The sequence below is a fragment of the Desmodus rotundus genome, chromosome 1 (genome assembly GCF_022682495.2).
Source record: "Desmodus rotundus isolate HL8 chromosome 1, HLdesRot8A.1, whole genome shotgun sequence".
In the NCBI taxonomy this organism is placed as follows: Eukaryota; Metazoa; Chordata; class Mammalia; order Chiroptera; family Phyllostomidae; genus Desmodus; species Desmodus rotundus.
The window spans coordinates 66,680,649-66,697,072 of NC_071387.1; the positions used below are offsets into that span (position 1 = coordinate 66,680,649).

At 36.3% G+C, this 16,424-nt stretch overlaps 1 protein-coding gene and 2 pseudogenes across 3 annotated transcripts in view; 1 reads left to right on the plus strand and 2 right to left on the minus strand.

Moving 5' to 3' along the window:
* The window catches only part of MLLT3 (MLLT3 super elongation complex subunit), a 280,687-nt gene that overhangs the window by 45,620 nt on the left and 218,643 nt on the right, over positions 1–16,424 (minus strand). The window lies entirely within an intron of this gene.
* LOC112302753 (ribonucleoside-diphosphate reductase subunit M2 B-like) lies at positions 3,663–4,690 on the minus strand (annotated as a pseudogene).
* Positions 12,396–16,245, plus strand: LOC128779657 (small ribosomal subunit protein uS10-like; annotated as a pseudogene).

Consider the following 16,424-nt stretch of genomic DNA (forward strand, 5'->3'; position numbering starts at 1 on the left):
ACACAAGGAGAAAACACAGACTCTTCTTTCTACTTAATTGCATTTGACTTAAACATCTCCTAAGAGATTGATTTTTATCTCATGAACAATGTGATACATATAATAGACCACGTTCTCTTTACCATCTGGCTACTAGAAACCTGAAGTCAAATTAGTCTGGAAAGCGGTATTTTCTTATAAACTGAAAATCTATAGTAAAACTAGAGATATTAACATTATTATTCTTGTAATTTCCTGATGAACTGAGTAAACTGCACAGTTCCCTGCGTGTGAGCTGAGCAGTGGGGCAGGAGGGAAAGGGAAGGAGGGAGGGAGGGAGGAAGGAGGGGAGACTAGTTTTGAAGGGACACTAAGGCTCCACCTTATTGCTTTAGAATACAATTTAATAAATATGACTCTTCCTGGGCCAAAAGGCATTTATTATGATCGGCTTCTGTTTTCTCTAAAATTATGCTGGAAAACATTTAAAAAGGAAATGTTGTGCAAAAAAAAGGTTTTTAAACCTTTAAATAATTCCATGTTGTAAAAAACACTATGGTCTGCCCTATGAGAAAAACAATTTTAATTTATTGAGATTAGTATTTACATGAAATTACTTTGTCTATTTGGACATCAAGTGATTGCATTTAATTAATTGAGACCTGTATGATAAATTTTCCTTGAATATAGTTCCAGGAAAGTTTATTTTTGCCAATGGATGTTCGTGCTTTGATATTCCAAATATTAAAGTACATAACTCTCATGTTTCTCTAGGAAAAAAAAAAGATAGACCTTATTGCTCATGCGCAAAATGTGTCTAACTCTGAATGAATGCTATGTTTTAAAAATTTTGTTACTACTTATCTTAGTTTATATTTGTCACATATAAATCTGTATATGCCACACTCTATTTAAACTGGCATATAGTTCAAATACTAAATAAATTAAAAATTAAATACATGTACATGTGTAAGAATTTACATAGTAATAGTATTTAGAAAATAACATAGTCTCTCTAGGATTATCAAAAATATTAAGGGAATCAAAAAGCAAGTGTTGGTGGGGATGTGGAGAAAGAGGAACCCTTTTCCACTGTTGGTGGGAATGCAGATTGGTACGGACACTGTGGAAAGCAGTATGAAGTTACCTCACAAAATTAAAAATGAATCTGCCTTTTGACCCAGTGATCCCACTTCTGGGAATATATCTGAAGGAACCCAAAACACTAATGCTCACTGCAGTGTTACTTACAATCACCAAGATATGGAAGCAGCCCAAGTGTCCTACCATCAGTAGATGAGTGGATACAATAACTATGGGACATTTACACAATGGAACACAACTCAGCTGTGAAAAAGAAGAAAATTTTACCCTTTGCAATAGTATGGATGGACCTGGATGGAGAATACTATATGCTAAATGAAATAAGCCAGACAGCGAAAGACAAATACCATACGATTTTGTTCCTATGTGGAATCTAGTGAACAAACTAAACTAACAAGGAAAATGGGGACAGACTCATATATGGAAAGCAGGATGATAACTGGGGTCAGGGATGGGGGAAGTTAGAGGGTAGAAGGATTGAGCAAAAAGGATAAAGGTCCTATGGACAAGGTCCCGTGGTGATTGCTGGGGGTGGGGTGCTATAAGGAGACTAAATGGTAATGGAAAAAATACAATAAAGATTAAATAAAAAATAAAATAAATTAAAATAAGATTAGGAAAAAATATTAAGGAAGCATTTTAATGTGCAATTAAATGATAACTAGTTTTTTATCCAATACTCTAGTGGTTAGATGACAAAAGGTGTTCTGTTATTTTTTTTTACTAAGTTAAATTTTACACTGTTCAGATGTGAACATCTAAAAATATGTGAATGGAGAAAGAAAAACATTTTGGATATATGGCTTTTCGAAATGTAATAAACTATATAATTATGACAAAGGAACAGTATTATTCTTTTCTGAGTGAAAAGATTTGTTTTAGGTTAGTAAGATATTTAGAAGTCTAATTCTTAGCTTCTCTTAGAAAATAAAAGGTATAATATAAAATCATGAATAGAAAAAAACTTCAATTTTTTAAAATGTATTTCAAAAATTCCCAGGTAGATAAAAATATGTCTAAATACTTTGAATCCAGAGGAAAAGGATATCTTTTCTTGTTTAACCTTAAATGACTCTGGGGGAAAATGCCCATCAGGGTTTCATTCTACAATGAAGTATTATAAAACCAACCCTCCTCTTCTATAAACGTTTTTTCTAATTTTTAAAAATAATACATTAAAGCATGTTATATGCAAGTTACTGATTAAAAATTGATAGTTTTCCTGAATCATTCTGTGTCTTTTCCTGAAACTCTGTGTCTTTTCCTCATCAACTCTCACCCCACAACTTTTCATTACCACATACAACATGCTAGAAGCTATCTTTCCTACGACATTCCTGCTCACAGTAAATAAACTTTACATTCATCTGGCCTTTAAAAATCAAAAATACAGCAAGCAAAGAAGTCCTCCTCACCTTATTTAAAAGAAAACAGAGTAGCCCTCAGGAAAACAAAAGTGCCCCAAAGTTCACGTTGTCGGCAGGGAGTTGAGAGATGGTAAGAATGATCCTCTTGAAGAGAAAGAAGTCTCCTGAGGCACCCACATGTATATTTAGATTAGATTGGCAGTTTAAATGACAGCAAACACATGGTCATGACTTCCCAATTGCTCACTCATCCAACACACACACACAGGCTAATCAGAAGCAAACATCCACCCCAAACTGTTGCAGAAACTAGCTTCTTCCATCTGATACAACTGTATGTGTGGTAATCAGGCATCCTGCTACAGAGATCGGATGTCGAACACTTTCTCTCCCCCAGTATTTCCAGATCTTGAATCACATTGCTTCATCATTCCAGAATATTTCCCTAAAGTGAGTCTGACTTATCAGCCTAGGGCAGTTGAGTAAACTCCCTGCTCTAGACTACAGAGTTTTATGAAGCACATAGTAAAAGAATGACCACGTAAATGTTTCAGGACCAGTTTGTCTCATGGGTATTTTAACGTTAAGACCTCCCCATCCTCTCAGTAATAGCACAGTTATCCCATAAACAGGGTAACGTCACTACAGAGGATCACATTTTCTTGTGCAAATAATGAGTGGTAGGGTTAAAAGACATGATTTTAAGCTCCCATTCATTACTGGGGCTCCAGTAACAATTTCAGTAAACATTTTCCAGTAAACATATATGTATATAATAAAATTCATGTATATATATATTAAGATGTGTTAGTGAGATACAGAAAGCCAAATGTTGTATGATAGATGGATAGGTTATAAAAAATGGCAAAGATTTTAAAATACAACTATTTTGACATGAATTTTGCACTCAAATCTAAATGTCAAATACTCTGAAAACTCAATATGAGGGTAAAGGTGGAAATAATGGAATAATAAAATAATTTGGGGCTCAGGTTTTGGAAGCACCAGGTCTGGTTTGAATCCTGATTCCCGCACTTTGTACCTGTGTGACACTAGCCAAGTAACTTCTCTCTCCACCTCTCTCCACCTCTCTAGTGGGCAAATGAAATTAATACCAGTAATAATTCATATAGTTACCATGAGGATGTAGATGAATGCAAGTAAAGCATTTAGGACAGAGCATGGAGTAAATGATGGCTAAATGGCTACTATTATCAATAAGAACACCTGTGAAAGTATGATGTAAGAAAAGTCCGGTCTGAGTCCGTTTTGCTTCTCTACACTCTCCATCTATGATAGTCTTCCCTAAAATACACTTGGCACTTTAAAAAATAAGGTGACCACTTTCAGACTGACTCAAAATTTATTTTCCCTTAAACTTCTCTTGGAGCAGGGAGCTGACAAAAGCCTTGTTTAATGCCTGATGTATAAGACATTCTAGAAAGGACTTCTATACAAACAGACAATAAAGAAGAGAATTAAAAGTGATTATCTAAGTACAAATTGCCTGATCAAGTACAAAATTCCTGCTCAATTTCAACAGCATTAACAGTGATCTTCCTGAGCCTTTTCTCTGAAGCTTATTTACTAAGCACTGAAACATGAGGCAAGTCAAGTCACAGTGCATCCCTTCATCTCTGCTGATGAGTTCACTGGGAAAGGTGAGTCCAGTCTTGAGACCTCTTTTCTTTAGCCAGAATATAGCAGCAAAAGATCCCGAGAAGAAAATTCCTTCTACAGCAGCAAAGGCCACTCCCCTTCCCCCAAAACTAGATTTTCTATCTGCTATCCACTGCAAGGCCCGATCTGTCTTTTTCTTAACATATGGCATTAATTCAATTGCATTAAATAAAAATTCCCTTTTCTGGGACCTCTGATGATAAGTGTCTATTAGCAAACTGTACATCTCTGAGTGAACATTCTCAGTGCAAATTTGAAAGCCATAAAAACAGTGAGCTTCTGGAACCTGTACCTCCTGACTAAATCGCTCCACCAAATTAAGAATTCAAGGTGGAAATGGGTAGGGCAGGGGGGAGTGGCAAAGGGAAAATGGAGACAACTGTACTTGACCAACAATAAAAAAAAAAGTTAAAAAGAAAGAAAAGAACTCACAGAAAAAGAAAGTGAAACTCATGTAGGACATCCCACTCATTGAGACCCAGACGTTTTTCCTCCTGTAAAAAATGTGGGCCCCAAAAGTTTCAAGAAAAAGATCCATTTAAAGAACTTACTAATACCATTATACTGTTCTTGATATTTCATCTCAATTTTACAGACATATATACTTCTGTCATATGTTAAGTTGTCCTAGTAGTAAAAAGACAAAAAACAGATGGATTCTGATGGCTTAATGGAAGAAATATTTGTCCTGTGGTTTTCACTACTTTATAAAAGTATTACAAAGGAATTTAGAAGTGGGGTGAAACCTCAAACTTAATTGAAACTCCTTTATGTTGTCTGACAAATTAAGATTGTAAGTAGCGTTTATTACATAACATCTGCTCATGTGGTATCATCAATGTTAAGTTATTGCCTTTTTTTTTCCTTTGCAACCATAATCACTACAATGCAGTTCCTGCACTCCTAGCAAGAGGTTTTGTTATACAGTAAGCCCTCACTTAATGCCAACAGGTTATGCCACTTTAAGAGAAATGACATATAATGAAACCAGTTTTACAAGAGGCTTACTGATATAAACAAGAGTTAAGTTCTTATAGCATCTCATCAATATTTTACCAAAACAATGTTGAAAGAAATGACACTACTGGAGGACCTGCTATGTATACTGAAGTAAGCAAATCTGATGTACTTGAGAAATAAGGTTATGTCCAATGTTAATGTTATCCAAAAACTTGTTTTAATGTTCGCTTTTACCTATCATTAAAATTTAATATAACCTAACTCAATTATCATCAATCAGATACAGGTATTGGATAATTATATTAGTATCAACACTATAAGCAAATTAAGGTTTCTTCCCACGTGATGGAGTTCTGATAAATATCAATTCCTTGGTTTACTGAATCCTGAAGATCAAAAGGCCCTGCATATGGCACTAATAAATCAGAGAGAGTCATCAAATCCCCAGTCTGTTTTCTTTGGCTAAAACTGCAAAGTTTTACTCATAGAGCCTTATTTACTCCTAAAAATTCTCTGCCAAACCAAATTTAGCTCACCAAGAGGACAGAAAATATAGCATTCCCCAGCTGCACCCTCCTGGGGCTTTTGAAGTTCAGGGATACTATTGTGTAGTGGTCTAGAATATCTGGTCTTTTCCTCCCCATTGCTTTTTTAGATTTCATTATCATCTAAAAATTCATCCGGAAAATAAAAATGTAATCTCTAGAGTCAGACTGGAAAGTTACAAAATACTTTTATTTATTAGTGAAACCTACCATGATTAAAGGTACTAAATGAAAATCTCTGGGTTATTTACACATACATACCAAAAATAAATTTTTAAAAATAATCTTATAAAAAATTTCCTCACTCTACTTAAATATCAACAAGAATTCCTGATGGTGGGAATTCTGCTAAAATATTTATAGTCTAAATAATCACTTTCTGATAAAATGACCTAAACTTTGTGTGATGGCAGTATTATTTGAAAGAGAAAGGGCTTGGGAAAGATAATATAAGCAGGATGAAAGCCCAGGAAAAATTCCACTTTTAGTTGGTTTCTCTAACGAGGATTTTCTGATGGATTAACCATTCTGTTCCATAGTATTTCCAGTCTTGAAAAAAACTGTACAAATGAGTGCTGAGATTGTGTGTTCTACTTTTTCTTTATACAACCATTCTCACTTTTCAAAAATGTTTACATAATTATGTTGGAAATATATAAACAAAAGTAACAAAATTTAGTTTCTTGGCTCAATTGAGACCATCCTAAAGCAGTAAGAAATACTCCCCTTTCTTTTCCAAAAGGAATTTAGAAAGGCTTAGTAATTTACCCTAATAAGCTGAAATCTCACCTAAGAACTCAATATTCAATCTCTTAATCTTGGCACTACTGACATTTTGGACTGGGTAATTCTTTGTTGTGAGGGCTATCCTGTGTATGGTAGGATATTTAGCACCATTCCTGGCCTCTGCCCACTGGATGCTAGTAAGTAGCACCAGCGCCCCCCACCATACACATGCCCAGATCATGAAAATTAAAAATGTCTCCAGACATTGCCAAATATCTCAGGGACATAGGGACACTGGAGAGAAGACAAAATCACCCCAGCTTGAAAGCCACTAGTCTAGGCTAATATTTTCTTTAAAAGTCACCTATAGGCATTTCATATAATCGTGCACCACTGATTGGCACAGCATTCCATGTCAATAAAGTTCTAATTCTGAGACCATGACAGTCATGGTCTGAAATGACAGTTTGGTCTGACAAGATACATTTTGATGTTTTCTCTTCTGGAACTGATGAAAAGACGCACTTTAGAGGAACCTAGAATCTCTTTCTTTAGTGATCTGGCCTGTCACTCCACTACAGACAGCGGGATACCATTGCTGTCCCTTAGGCTGAAGCCAAATTCCCACTTCCAGTTGGTACTGCCATTTCTGTATTTCATATACAGAACGAGTACAGATGCCTGCCATTTGGTGAACACAGTCTAAAAAGCGCCGTGTGAAGACACACACTTTACATAATGTTATCTAAAATAAGAAAGTTTGCAGTTAGAATAAGAGTGGCAAGAAGGATCATTCGAATACCTCTCTAGTGAGCAGTCCCAACCCTACTGCCTCAGAAGCCAGTAAGTCCTACAAGTTAGCCTCTGAAATTTGTTTTGTGCTTTCCTTTTTCTTAGCTATAGCTTTGCTAAAGAAAGGACAAAAGGACTTGATCTGGTTCCTGTCATCAAGATTTGTTTAGAGGCCCAATCACTGGAGTAATGAAGCTTGCAGGAGTGGACAAAGCCTATTAATAGAAGCTTTCAGCTGCCACAGACATCACTGGAGGTGACAGACCCCATTCCATGGAAGCCCCAGGCTCTATTCTTAAAGATGTGCATGAATGATATAGCCAAAGGAATATATGACCACATCGAATATTCCAGATGTCAGAGAATTTCCAGCAAGAAATGTCAACTGCTTTTTATGGCTATTAATATTGGCCACTCTGCTCCTATGGTAACAGCCACGGCATTTTCTGGGTATATATAAAATTCCAAACAGTTCTGAACTGAACCTAGATCATGAATTTTATGATAACGAGTGCTGTTATATCCTGATAGCCATTACTCTCCAACATATGAATTCTGCTTCTAATGGTCTAAATATAGTAAGATGCCTTTTATGTGCTTTTTGTCACCGATAATTCTACTATTCTGTTTTTTTTTTTTGCTTTGTGTATGAGTTTTTTGAATACTTATATCATTAGCCACTTTCCTCCACAATCCCACTATCACGGGTGTCCAACCCACAGCCTGCGGGCCTCATGTGGCCCAGGATGTCTATGAGTGTGGCCCAACACAAAATTGTAAATTTACTTAAAACCTTTTTTTTGCTCATTAGTTTTCATTAGTGTTTGTGCATTTAATGTGTGGCCCAAGACAATTCTTCTTCCAGTGTGGCCCAGAGATACCAAAAGTTTGACCACCTCTAGATAAAGATGAGGATGAGGACAGAAAGTAAGATTACTTTACAACTTCTATAGAAGCAGTTGGCAACCTTTTACTGCAAAGGGCCCACAGTAAGTTTAGACTTCACAGGCTATACAGCTACTCAGTTTTGACCTTTAGTGTGAAAATAGCCACAGACAATATGTAAAAATGGGCATGGCTGTGTTCCAATAAAACTTTATTTACAAAAGCCAGCAGAACACCAGATTTGGTCTAAGGGCTACAGTTCGCCAATCCCTACCTAGTGATACTTAGTACAATTCCATGATTATAATGGATCAAGCCAAATTTTTCTCATTTAATTTACCATATTATTTATCTTGGTCTATTTCTGTTTATACATACAACATACTTTATTTTTTAAAGATAAATAATATGGTAAATTAAATGAGAAAAAAAAAGCTTAATGACCTCATTCATTAGCTATGTGGTTTTCAGTTCCCTTTAGACATCTGTCCTATGGCAACTAAAGAGTTCTCCCCCGTGGAAGAGCAGTGTTCTGGGCTTGTTGTCCAAGTCTCTCGGAGTTACTGTGGAAGACATCGCTGTGGTGTATTATCCTGAAGAGTGAGTTTCCAGGCCAATTATATTTGTGAATGTGTACAAACAAAAGTCTCATCAATAAAATAAATTACTCTTTACTAGATAAACAGCTAGTTCCTCTAATATATCAACATCTTTAAAAAGGCAGTTGGGAAAAAGTTACAAACAGAATTCCAAAGCCACTGTAAACTCCTACAGAAAGCCTATCCAAAGGTCACTCATTTAAGAAGAGCAACTCGTTAACTGTGTGTGTGTGTGTATATGTATATGTATATGTATATATATATATATATGTATATATATATGTATGTATATATATATGTACATATATATGTATGTGTGTATATATATATATATGTGTGTGTGTATATATATTACACAAATATACAATGATAGTACAGTTTTGGAAACAAAAACACAGAACCCTGTATACTTAATGCATATAAACATGACTAAAAGTACAAAAATAATAACAAAATAAAAAACCCAACAGTAAATTAGGCAAAAGACTTGGACAGACATAATAACCTATATGACACCCATGAATATACAGTACAAAAAGCCATATACAAACAGCTACATTGTATATGATTCCATTTGCATAAAACTTAAAAACAGGCAAAACCAGTGTATATTCAGGGTAGTGGTTACTTTTGGAAATAAGGGGTAGTGACTGGGAGAAAGTGATGGTAGGTTCTAGGGTGCAAAGGAAGTTCTATATCTTTTCCCCATTTTGTTGGTTTTACCGAGGTATAATTGACAAATAAAATTGTAAGATATTCAAAGTGTGCACTGTGATGACCCAATACACATACACGTTTATATATACATGATGAAAATACTCCCATATCATTTCTTGTTTTTAATCTAATTTATCATTTTAACAGTTGCAAAATTTATATAACCATGATGCTTTACTCAACACGTATGTATTGGATAAAGCCTTTCTACATGTCAGACATTGTGCTAGATTCTGGGAATAAATAGGGAGCAGGATGGATTTTTTTTTCAAAAAAAATTTAAAAAAAAGAAAATGGGCAGAAAATCTGAGTAGATACCTCACCAAAGATGATATACAGATAGCAAATAAGCATATGACAAGACACTCAACATCGTTTTACATCCAGAATTTCAGGTTAAAACAAATTAACACATTAAAACAACAACAGATACTATTGCATGCTTATTGGAATGGCTAAAAAATTTTAAAACTGACAATACTGAATACTGATGAGGATGTGGAGCAACAGGAACTCTCATTCACTGATGGAAGGAAAGACAAATGGTACAGCCATTCTAGAAGACAGTTCGGTAGTTTACGGCAAAACTTACTATAGTCTCACCACACAGTGCAGCCATCACACTCCTAGGTATTTACCCAGTTGATTTGTAAACTTATGTCCATAAAAAACCTGAATGTAAGTGTTTATAGGAGATTTATTCATCAGCAACAAAAACTAGAAGCTATCAAATGTCCTTCAGTAGACTGATGGATAAATTATGGCGTATCTATACAATAGAGTATTACTCAACAATAAAAGGAAATGAGTTATCAACCACAAAACACACGTAGGAACCTTAATGCATATTGCTAAGTGAAGAAACTCAGTCTAAAAAGACTATATGCTGTATAATTCCTATTACATGACATTACAGAAAAATAAAATAGATAAGTTTTAGATATCTGGAAGTTCAAGTTCTATAAACAGAAATACATAGGACTTTATGAAAATCCATGTTTTAATTCTCACCTAGAAGAAATTTCCCACACTAGAATTTTTAACCAAATTAATTCGTGTGTAAATCTCAAAACAAAAAGGTAGGTCGAGTGTGGATAAGTCAGAAAATTTGTAAGTGACTGCTTCTCTTGAATACTCATTCTAATAAACAACAAAACTGAGTAGTCAGCTAAAATGCAAAATCGAACATTGATGAAGAAGATGGTAGAATTTGTCTGTTTTTAAAGAAAGATGTTTTTCCCCAAAGAAGCTCCCATTAAAGAGCATTGGTAAGGAAATTATTAAAAACAAACTTCAAATTTTAAAAATTTCCATACTTTCCTGAGTAATTGTGCAACCATACAAGAGTTATTCCCACCAGCAATGAAGACACGGGTGGTGGCACGTTCCCCTTTGTTTCGTGTACTGAGAACACCTAAACGGTTGTCTCAGCTGGAGAACAATAACCACCCCCCCCCCACAGCCTCTATCAAAATCCTCTGAACTTTCTCAAGATGCTCAGAAAAATTAGACAAATTATACCAACAAGAATGTCAGGGACTGAATGCTGTTACAGGATCAGAAGGCAATGTTCCGTCTGTAACACATTATGTGAAACTAGGATTATTCACAATAGCCAATAGTGAAAGAAATCCAAATCTCCATCAACTGAAGAGATATGCAAAATGTGGTGTATCCATACCATAAAATATTATCCAGCCATAAAATGAAATGAAGTTCTAGTACATGCTACAAAACTGATGAGCCTTGAACATATCATGCTAAGTTAAAGAAGTCTATCACAAAAGACATTGTATTATGTAATTCCATTAATATGAATTGTCCAGGACAGGCAAATCTATAGACACAGAAAGTGGGTTAGTGGATAGTTGGGGCTACAGAAGATGTAATTGAAAGGTGATAACTAAAGGGTATGAGGTTTATTTTAAAGGCAATGAAAATATTCTAAAATTGATTGTGGTAATGGCTGTACAACTCTGTGAATATACTAAAAACCACTGAATTATACACTTTAAATGAGTGAATTGTAGGTGTGTAAATTGTATCTCAATAAAGTTGCTTTTAGAAAAGTATACTGAATCCTGGCCAGGTAGCTCAGTTGGTTAGAGCATCATCTCAATATGCCAAGGTTGCAGGTTCGATCCCTGGTTGGGGCACAGACAAGAATCAACCAATGAATGCATAAACAAGTGGAACAATGAACAATGTTTCTCTCTCAATTTCTCTCTTTCTCTCTCCCTCCCTCTTTCCCTCCCCCTCTCTCCTTTCCTCTAAAAATCAATGAATAGGAAATTTAATTAAAAACCTGTTTTAAAAAATAAAGAAGAAAAAAGAAAACTAACTGAATATATATGGACAGGCCAAAGACTGAAGACTATAAATATGTGCAGTGCCCCGTTTTTTATGCCAACACCTAGGCTTGAAATAACTACTTAATTACCTGACCAAAGTTAATGCTGAGTATTAATCAGTGAATAGGACTAGGTAAATATATTTTAAAACCACAGAAAATTAGAGTAACAGGTGAAAGTGTCAACCCTAACTTGAGATATACTTATAACTGACATTGCCAATGCTTAAACATACAATAAATTGATTTCTGATTATTTGACACTTTACTTGAAAGCATTTCATCATTCATTAATAAGAGTTATCATTCCCCCAAAGTTTCACATCTAAAAAGGAATTACAGTCACTTTAATTTTCCTTGATAACAACTCTATCAAATCATTCACTGCCATCATCCCTCTTCTTTCCAGATGAGGAACTGTATGGTCATACAGTTTGTAGAATTTTCACCAGTACAACACAGCATAGAGCTAGCTGGATTCCCACACAGGCTTCTGGCTGCAGGCTGAGAGATCAAACAGAGGAGCTCAACCTCTCCTGCCCCAAAGAGGGAGAAGGGGTTGAGGGAAGGTAGCTCTTCCAGAATTAATACCAAGATTTCAAGTTTTTGCCACCTGTGGAGGGGTGGGAGGGGTACAGAAATTCTTCCAACCTGAACACAAAATAAGATGCCAGCTGTGCAAAACAAAAGGATGGTAAGCAGTTTTAAGGAATCCAGCCATAGTTCCTCCTACCTAGACATTGAGCGTACTGGTGACCTTGCTCTGAGAGAATTAGCAGTTCAAGGCCTTGGGGTAAGGAGGGAAATAATTTAACTCAATACCCCTAATAGGCAAGTTTGGAGTCCACAAAGAGGATGCCACCTCCATGTCTGGGTGTATAACTCTACCACCTGGAGGAAAGAACTAGTTTACTCAGAATACGTAACCAGTTCTAATTCTCCTCTACCACTGTGAGGTAACACTTTGGCTGGGGGTTAGAGTTATTCACAAAGTGTTAGATGTTAGCACTAAAATATACTTGTAATAAACATGGTAAGTACTTTTAATTTCTTCCTCAGAAAAAGGTAAAAAAACAAAACAAAACCCAAAACAAGGAATAAAATGTTAGGTAAAGATTTTGGAGACAAAGGAGAAAAGTAGAGACAAAGTCTTGGGTTATTTTGATCTTTTTTTTTTTTATGGGCCTCCTAAAAAAATAATAAGCTGTGCACCCTAATTTTTTTCCAGGTTAGGGGGGCTGAAGTCCGAAGTGACCCATGTGAAAGAAGGGCAGGAGAAAGAAAGGTCCCACAAGAGTTATGAAAGGCTATAATCTCCCCAAGTTCATTGGTCACCACCTGTGAAGCTAATAGTTGGAGGAACCAACCCAGAGTGTCTCCCAATGCAACAGATGGATCAAATGAATTAGTCAATATCCTTCCCAGGATGCTGGGCATAAAACATTTTGGAGGGAAGGTGGTTAAGCAGTGAATCCTGCCGAAACAAACCTGACATCTGCTTAATCTTCTCGCTTGGACTCCAACACCATAGTGGGTATTTCAAGTGGATAACAATGTGAAAGCTCCACGTGGACTTCTCTTTCATTATTATTTTTTCAAACGCTAAATGTTATCTACTTAAGGATCTTATCTTGGCTCCGTGCCCTGGCAGAAGGCAAGATTTTTCTGCTAATAAGAGCCTGGAGGCTTTACAAGACCATGGGAGTTTTCAAAAATATTCCTACATATTCATAATAGTCAAATTAATAGATCTGACGCCAGATTTAAAGTGGCGTTTTAAGGGTAGCTTTAAAAGGTACTAATGGGGTAACTTTTAAAGCTACTTTAAAACATGCAGCTATGAATCTAAAGCAAAACTGTGTTGCCTTTTAATTTTGGCTATGTGTTCCCTATTCTGTAATGAACCAACTACAAAAAGGTTGGCATTTTCATCCCCTGAAACAAAATTTGGCATTTAGTAAAGAAATTTAGGTTAAACACCTTTTAAATGTCCTCTGTAACAATTAAAATCTTTTCCTTTGACTTACTGATATGCTTCACAACCACACACAATGAAAATAAAATAAATCTTCCCTGTGTGGTATGTTACGTGTCCTTCAATTGATTAAAAATGCTAGGCAGGTCTGCATTTTTAAAGGTTTTTGGCTACTATAAAGCCATCAAAAGTAGTGACAGCTGAGCAGCAGGTAAACAAAGTATAAGCAGACCTCAGCAATGTTGGGAGTTCAGTTCCAGACCACCGTAATAAAGTATTATGAAAAAGGAGGTCATAATCTTTTTGCTGGTGGAGGGTCTTTCTTGCCTTTAATTTGTAAAAAAGGCAACATCTATGAAGTGCAATAATGTGAGCACAATAAAACAAGGTATGCCTGTTCAGAAAACCACTAACTATACTTCAGAATCTTCTGACCCCTTGGTTAGGACAGACATAGGCTTATTGTCTGAGAAAACAGAGTCCTCATCTTCAAAATTCACAATCCTGACCACGAGACAAGCTGAAGCATACTGGGCAGAAGTTAACACATATGAGCAAAGAATCTACAATGGCAATTTCATAAGAAAGCAGAATAAAATCCATCAACTAGAAGGATAAAATGCTTACTATAGACTGTGTTTTAAGTGCTTTTTTTTAAAGATAAAGTCATCACTTTAACATCTTTTGAGCAGTATTTTAAAATTTGGAAAGTCCTTTACACACATAATCCTAACAATCTGAGGTGAGCATTACCAGGATCCCCATTTTATCAAAAAGTGTGTGTGTGTGTGTGTGTGTGTGTGTGTGTGTTGCCCTGGCTGGTGTGACTCAGCAGACTGAGAGCTGACCTGCACACTGAAAGGTCACTGGTTCAACTGACTCCAGGTCAGGGCACATACGTGGGTTGAGTGAGGGCCAGGTCCCCAGTTAGCGGTGTGAGAGAGGCAACAGGTCGATGTTTCTCTCCCTTTTCCCCTCCCTTCCTGTCTCTCTAAATATAAGTAAATGAAATCTTTTTAAAAAATTAAAAAAAAAATGTGTGTGTGGGGAACTAGTTTAAAAATATTCAGATTTTACTAGCATTTACTATGTGTCAAGTATTGTTTGCTACTCATCTGAGTCACAAAGTTTTAGGAGATATTATTATTCACATCTCAGAGATAATAAAATCAAGATTCAAAGAGGTCAACTGTTTTGTCCCAGATCACAAAGTTAGTACAACTGTCAGACCTGGAGCCTTTTCCCACATCTCAAGATTCTTTCTGGGACCCCTTTTCACTTGGTTTATAAAATTACATGGTCTCTTTCTGAGGAAGCCGCAGTTGCAGCTGCGGCTCACCACTGCTCAGCCGGCTTCTTCTCCCAGCTCACCACCGCTGTTCCCTCTCCCCGAGGAACAAGTCGGTCAGGAAGCCGTGCCACTGCAGTGGCTTTTAAAGATACAGGAAAGACACCCCTGGAACCAGAGGGGGTGATTCACCCAATTAGAATTATTCTAACCAGCTGGAAGGTAAAGTCTTTGGAGAAGGTGTGTGCTGACTTGATCAGACGCGCAAAGAAAAAGAATCGCAAAGTGAAAGGACCAGTTTGGATGCCTACTAAGACTTTGAAAATCACTACAAGAAAAACTCCCTGTGGGGAGGGTTCTAAGACTTGGGATCCATTTCAGATGAGGATCAACAAGTGACTCATTGACTTGCACAGCCTTTCTGAGATTGTTAAACAGATTATTTCCATCAGTACTAAACCAGGAGTTGAGGCTGAAGTCACCACTGCAGATGCCTAAATCAATCTTTTTAATAAATTGACTATCAGTTGTTAAAAAATAAAATAAAATAAATAAAGTTACATGGTCTGTGTTCCACACCAAAATATAAATGATATGCTTTCCTTGGTCCAACACACTAGAATTACAAGCAGATAACTGTGTCCAGAATACATTTATTACATGAGCATACTGCTACAGAGAAATGTTGGTGGGTGTGGATGGTACCAAAGCTGGACTGAACCTATACACTCAGCTAGAAAACACTGCAAGAAGTGAGATATGAACAAGATTGTCATCCATACAATGGAATAATGGAGGAAAGACGAGATAACTGTTGTCAAAGTACGGCTCATCCTAACTCAAGGATCAAGGGGAAATAGTAACAGAAGTACGGGCGAGGAGCAGTCAAGATTTTTGGCTAGTGAGCATATGTCAGGTGGAAGACACTAGAACTAGGGGAAAGAAAGCACACACACACCCCCTTGGATATTTTACTCTAAACTTTATAAATATACATTAATCAACCAATCTTTCAATGTAGGATCAAGGAGTTTTCTGTTTGAGTGTAGTCTAAAAGTCTTTTACATAAACCTCATTCAATGCATTATCTATGATCACCATCTATAAGCAAGAAGCCAGAGACTTGCAAAGCTATTAGAATGCTGTGTCATTCTAGGTTCTCATGATTTTTCCTTTTAGGGTTTCACACCTAATTTGAGGAATAATTTTTTTCCAGGGACTCCCCTTCAGGTTGCAACTCAGTTTTCACAGAACCAGTTAATTAATGGGATTATAAGGAGAACTGACATACACGTTTCGGAACAACTACTGAGTTCATAATGAGTGTACTATTCAATCTGTGGGGGCAGAACTGCACAGGATGAGAGCACCCACCAGCGTGGGCAATAGCGAACATGTTTTATAGGGGAATGGAGAGCAGTTATCAGCAGAGGCCAATCGGTTGAGCTTCTCTGGCT